The following is a 7,500-nucleotide window of genomic DNA, read 5'->3' as shown; positions in this document are numbered from 1 at the left end:
GCCCTATGCCTAACACCTTTTTTTTTTCTACTCTTTGGAGAGCCAGCGCTCAAGTGGGCTTTTTTCTAATTTTCTTTTTTTGCCCTTGGCTGGCCCTCTTCCCTACGTAAAAAAAAAAAAAAAAAAAAAAAAAACTAACGCCTAGCAAACCGTAATTTGTACTTTACTTTATTCCGAAGGGTTGCTCCAGCGGTGTCAGTCCCACGGTATGACCTGTGATACGGGTACTCACCTGTAAAGAGGAGGAGGGAGTTAGTGTGGTGTGGTTATCAAAGCTAGTATTTCATTATTAACGGAGATCAGTATAGGAGTCACGTGGTTCAGGTTAATGCTTAGTAGCGACTTAGTACTTTATTGCAGTTATTATATTGAAGCTTAAATAACAACCTCAACTTACCAAATCCAACGCGAGGAAGACGCATTCAATAGGATAAACTAACGCACACTATCTCTACACTAACCGCGACGCCACGCACGCACACACAAGGAACCGCACTCGCCCGCCGCCATAAGACTAAAGGCCGAGGATTTCTTCAGCTGGTGTGGGATCACCTCGGCTGTCTTCGAATGTGCTGCCCTTCCTTTGGCTGACACACTCCCACCTCACGCCCTCACATCCACACCACACTATAAGATCACACTAACTTTGTGCTCACTGAGACACATTTCAGCGCTAAGAAAGAGATGAGATTGGTGGGAGATTAATTATATACCGCACTCGATTTGTTTTCTTGCTATACTTTCGCACAGGGACATGGAACAAGAGGCTGCTAACTACTTGTTATTCTCACGCCACACTCTCCCCCTATTCCCTCCTGCCTGCCTTCCTTTGACTGGAGGTGCTCCACAATGTGGCGCCTCTCCAAAAGAACGTACGTATATTTCTTTATTGACAGTCAGGCTGCACTGTATGCCCTTCAATCCACCTCCCCATGGATTGTGATCTAGTTAATAAGTGTCTAGATCTCATCCACACCCTAGAAGGTGCTGGTGCCACAGTCCATTTCATCTGGATACCCTCTCATATGGGTATCCCGCTAAATGAAAAAACAGACCACCTTGCTCAGCGTGCCTTACAAGATGATACAGTGGACCCTGGCACTGAGTACACTCTGGGTTATGTTAAGGTGTGCAATATATATTTTGATACTTTAACCTTAAGTCTTTGCCCAGGGTGGGGAGGGGGGCAAGGCCCATCAGAAGCTTCTCCTTTTTTGTAATTATTTAATAATTCAACAATAAATGTATCAATCAATCAATCAGAGTATAGATAACCAGGAGCGGAGAGCTAGCTAGTGTTCAAGAGTAAGTGAGGCGTGCGCGGCGCGCCTTCTGCTTGCCTGTTACCTTATTTCACACCAACGCCACCCATAACCGTAAGCAAACGCGTCTTCTAACACATCATCAACCTGACATAAGAAAGGATTTTTTGCTAATCCTGCATGCTGAGGGCTCAAGTCAGGAAAGTAACGGCGAAATTCATCATCTAGCTGAGACAAGTGGTCCATGATTTCCTTGGACAAGGTACTTGAAAGCTGACCATCAGCAAGAACTTCATTCAATGATGGAAACATCATAAATTTTCCTACACTCACTCTCTTCTTATACAGCTCCAATTTGGCCAAAAATGCATGTATTGAGTCACAGTGGCTGAGCAAGTTTGAATCCTTTCCTTGGAGTCTCAAGTTCAGCTGGTTGAAGATTTCAAATATGTCCACAAGATAAGCAAGGCAGCTCAAAGTGTTCTGATTTCAATATCTCCAACAGGTCACATTTTTTCTGTACATCAAGAAACATTTCAACTTCCTGGCGAAGAGAGAAGAAGCGTTTGGCTGCTCATGATTGCGTTCGGATACTAGCAATGGCTGCGACTTCGGTCCGTTAAACTCCTATCAACTCTTCTTTCTGCTATTAGAGGTCACTGTAGGAATATATATACTAGATATTTAACAAATACTATGACAAAAAATAACCAACACTAGGAGGGAATAATAAATTATTAGCTGCATATATTAGTATATGAGATTCTATTCTTACTATATAAAGAATCGCTCATTGTTCCAAGTCAAGAAAATGTTCACTTCATACAAAGGCTTATAACATCAGTAAAAAAGTCAAAATATCTAATATACACATGCCCAAAGGTACATACACAGTATGTGTGTATGTACCTTTTTGTAGTGTGTTGAGTCAACACTTACAATAAAGGTAGCAGAAAAAAAACAATGGTTTATTTGTGTTTTTATTTCATGTTTAGTATCTAAATATGATATTTAAACAATAATAAATACTTCAATGTATTAATCATGCTATCTCATCATAATTGTTGTTATCATTGTTCTAAAAATGTTGAAGACAAAACTAGTCTCTCAATCCTGATGATGATCAAAACTGTAAGGGAAACTGTGTCTTACATGATAAAGGTGTTAACCTAAGGCAACACACAAACAAACAAAGGGCTCTCACAAAATAATAACAAGGTGGGAGGCCCAATTCAGTTTGAAATGTGTCTTAACCCTTAATTCTCTTCCAAGGGATTACTTTGAAAAAAGTTAAAAAGTTAAGCAGCGAAAAATTGACATTTGAGTAATTATCAGGAAAATGGGTAGGAATGACGTGTAGGAGGGCTTAGTTTCACAGAACAGAAAATACTCGAGTCACTAATGATTATAATGGAACACAGCATGTTGAGTGAATTTCAGTTTTTTGAAGCATACACAATAAATGTAACAAGAAAAAGAAGTAAGGTATATATAGAGAAAAGTAAATTGGTGTACATGCAGACAAAAGCTACATAGTTGATCACATCAACTATGCAAGATGCCACAACAGAGCATACACCATTACCACAGACCTCAGACATTATTAGCATTATATATCAGCGTTGAAACTAACACAATAAGCATATCACCATTCAAAGTTACAAAATAAAAGATGCATGTTTAAGCACCTAGAAGCAGGTAGTGGTTTTGTGGGAATACCCACATGTTTGTAAGCCCTAGCTACAGCCAAAATATCACTAAAGAGTATGGAAAGCAGAGACGTCACACAAGCAAGTCAAATATACATTAAGCATTTTAACACATAGCTAGGTATCCTACATCAATGCAAACAAACATGTTTCAATTCAGAAAAAAAAAATCATACCATTGTCTTTCCATTCATGAAAACCAGTTAGACTGGCAATAAAGTATATTTGGTCAAGGATATGAATATAATCAGTGAGGCAAAGCAAAAACAATGTAAAGCAAAGCAATACAAACTACACACAAGTGTAATAGGAAAACCTAAAGGTAATAACATTCACTTCTCATGCACAAAACTGTACAACACAATAAGCACACTTTAGAATTGGTTAAACCTAAATCAAGCAAACACCACCATAGATACAACATACGACTAATAGTTAGGTTGAAAAAAAGTATTCATGCACTAACAAACGAGGACTTAACAATAAACATGCTATACAGAAAATAGATTACATACCTTTTCCTTCACAGGCCATATTGAAGCTGAAATATATCAATCAAAAATACAATATACGCTAAGTCCTCGTTATACGGTACATATGCGTTCCTGAAAACCTCACCGTAAATCAAAATTACCGTATACCGAACCCATTACAACATGTAATAGTAAGGAATGTGTTCCAGCACGTCAAAAGTCACCCATACAGAAATTAAAGCTACACGAGTTTCTATGCAGATGACACAAAACTTTTGAAGAAAGGTGGAACTCTACAGCAGGACTTCGATAGACTATGGGAATGGAGGAAAAGATGGGAGATGGAATTCAACATTAAGAAATGTAGCATAATGGAATTTAGGAAGAGCAAAAATAGGATAACAAGACAATACAAACTTGGAGAAGAGAAGATTAAGAAGGTGGAAAGTGAAAAGGACCTGCGAGTTCTCATAACAAAGGAAATGTCCCCCAATAAACATATCAATAAAATTGTTGGTGAGACCTACAACTTACTGAGAAATATTAGAATTGCATTCACATATATTGATGAAGATATGGTGAAAAAGTTATTGGCATCCTTGATCAGACCACGACTGGAGTATGCAGCAATACTGTGGTCACCTCACACCAGGAAGAATATCACGAAAATTGAAAGGCTACAAAGAGCGGCCACCAAACTGGCCGCAACCTTGTCAGCTCTTACGTATGAAAAGAGACTGGACTGACCAACACTGGAGCAGAGAAGAAAAGAGGCAACCTGTTGACCATCTACAGAATAATGAATAATATGGAGCTTCCTGATAGGATGGACCTGCTGAAATGGGACACAAGGGACACAAGAGGACATGGACTAAAACTCACAAAAGACAACTACAGCTTCCCCCATAGAGTGATAGATATATGGAACAGACTGGACAGAGAGGTGGTGTGTGGAAAGTCCACCACCACCACCACTTGAACACAAAATTAGACACTGTGAGATACAGAGACGGGACAACACCACCATAGGCTCCCCTCCCGTAAAATACAACTAGGTAAATACACACACACACCAATTTGGGAAATAATTACAAGTTCACTAAATGAAGTGAAAGTTCCACTAGAATGGAAGATAGCCAAGGTAATACCAATATCTAAAGGAAGAAAGGCAACTGAACCACTAAACTACAGACCAGCGTCACTTACAAGCATTTTGGGAAGTTGTTGTGTCAAATTATTGTCAAAGAAAAATGGGTTAAAAATCTGGAAGAAGAAAAAGTCATATAGAACAGACAATTTGGGTTCAGGACAGGACGGTCATGTGCATCAAACTTATTAAGCTTCTACTCAAGCGTTATAGAAGGACTGGAAAGCAGAGACGGATGGTGGACACAGTATACCTGGACATAAAAAAGGCTTTTGATAAAGTCCCTCATGAAAGATTACTTTAGAAACTAGAGAACAAGGAGGATTGCAAGGAACCTTATCAGAATGGATAAGGGATTATTTGAAGGACAGGGAAATGAGAACTGTGATCAGAAATACATACTCAACTTGGGGTAAAGTAACTAGCGGAGTGCTACAAGGGTCAGTGTTAGCCCCCATTATGTTCCAGATTTATTTAAACGACATTCACAATGGGGTAAACAGTTATATTAATCTATCTGCTGATGATGCAAAGGTGCTAAGAGTTATCAAAACCAGGGAGGACGTTTTGCTGTTAAAGGAAGATATAAACAAAATCTATGAATGGAGCAGGAAGTGGAAATTGGAGTTTAATGCCAAGAAATGTCAAGTAATGGAACTAAGAAAGAGTAAGAGAAGACCAGTATGGAACTACCTGATGGATAAGGAACAAATAATGAAGACTAAAGAGGAAAAAGATCTGGGAGTGATTATACAGGAAAATTTGAACCCCCAAAAACACATAAGCAAGATATTTGGATTATCATGTAAAATGTTGACATTTCAATTCATGGACAAAGATATGATGAAAAAATCATCACAAGCATGATACGCCCAAGGCTGGAATATGCAGCTGTGGTGTGGTCTCCACGAGTTCTGAAAAGGATAAAGAAGATTAGAACAGATACAGAAGATTGCTAAAAAAATGGTGCCAGAACTAAAGGACCTAATATACAAAGAATGGCTGAAGGAAATGTGACTGCCAACCTTACAAGATAGAAGAGAATGAGGGGACCTAATAACAATGTACAAGATAGTCAATGGCATTGAACAAAATAGACAAGGAAGACCTGGTGCTGGTGACAGAAGATGGAAGGACAAGAGGACATGTAAAGAAGATCAGGATGACGCAGTGTGTGAAGGATACTGGAAAATAATTTTCCTCATAGAAAAATAAAATATAAACAAACAATTCTATTACTGTAATGATGACATTATTATACTATATATATAATAGTATAATATATTACACAAAAGAAAATTAAGATTCGTTTATTACTTAAGACAATAGAATGGATGACTATTCATAGGAGATGTACAATTTGATCATGTAAATACAGACATATAAGACACACACATATACATATAAAATAATATATATGCATATAAATATATATATACAACAGGTTAAGATATATATTAACTAATAATTTCTAAATTTTATCTCTTGTTTGGTTTAGATTGCTGATTGATATTAATGAAAATGGGAAGGTGGTCAGATATACAGCAGTGAAGGATCCCTGAGAATGAGAGAGAGAGAGAGAGAGAGAGAGAGAGAGAGAGAGAGAGAGAGAGAGGAGAGAGTGAGGTCTGGTTTGGGGAAATAATTTAGTGTTTGCATGGTATTAAGGAAAAAGGAATGTGGGTAGAATGTCCAATAAATTTATGTTAAAGTCTCCTATAATTAATGATTTGTTACGTCTGAAGATGTCATTATTCAGCATATCATTCATATCAGATGTAAATTCATACACAACATTAAAAAACATTAAAACACAGTAATGTAAAAAATGAAAAACATTAAAAGTTTAAAAACACAATGTTTAAATCTGTAATGAAAAAATGGTTATATGTTTAGAATTATTGTTGAAAATAGATATTTTAATGTTTTTGTGTTTTTAGTGTTTTAGTGTGGTGTTTAGTGGTGTGTTTATGGTGTCTCAGCGTGTGTTTGGTGGTTTTGGTGTGTTTTAGTACATCAAAGTGTTTTGTGTGATCTAGTGTGTTGTTTGGTGTGTTTTGGTGTATTAACAATGATGAGAAGACACATTAAATATCATAAAAAAAAATTAAAAATAAACAAAAATTAAATAAAAAAATCTAAACAAAAATAAAAAAAAAAAAAAAAAAACACTTCAAAAACAAAAAAAAAAAAAATAAAAACAATAAATAATTTAAATGTTTAAATCTATTGACAGAGTAACATGTATTATCAAATCAAAAGCAAAAATTAAAACAAATTCTTCATAATGTTGAAAACAGTGGTGGTGGTAGTTGTATTTCTAGACATTGTTTAACACTAGTATTTAATAGTAAATAGTAAAGTAGTAGTAGTAGTATGTAGTAGTGGTGGTGGTGGTGGTGGTGGTGGTGGTGGTGGTGGTGGTGGTGGTGGTGGTTACATTGATATCTATTAGTAGTAGCCACATGTGGGGTTGAAAAGTAGTGGCAACATAAGTAGTATCTTAAAAGTAATTTAGTCACATGGGTTAGTAGTTTGATGGTATTGACAATTAGTATGACATCTAGTATAATAGCACAAAACTCTTAAAAAAAAGTAGTAGTAAAGTAAAAAAGAGAGAGTAAGAGAAAGAGAGAGAGAGAGAGAGAGAGAGAGATAGTGTCTTGTGGTAGGTTAGCTTAAAATACATTAGCATATAACACAGTGAAACAACAAACAAACAACAAAACTGCAAAACACTTGTAATATAAAAAACATTAAATGCATAAAAACACATGAAACACATTAAACAATAACATATAAACACATCTAAACAATAAAACATATCTTAAAATCAAAATACATAAAAGCACCCAAGAACCCCAAAACACACCAAACATAAAATATCAAAACACATAAACAGAAAAACA

This window comes from Portunus trituberculatus, chromosome 19, assembly GCF_017591435.1.
Source record: "Portunus trituberculatus isolate SZX2019 chromosome 19, ASM1759143v1, whole genome shotgun sequence".
Lineage (NCBI taxonomy): Eukaryota > Metazoa > Arthropoda > Malacostraca > Decapoda > Portunidae > Portunus > Portunus trituberculatus.
Note: the sequence above shows the minus strand (reverse complement) of the source record.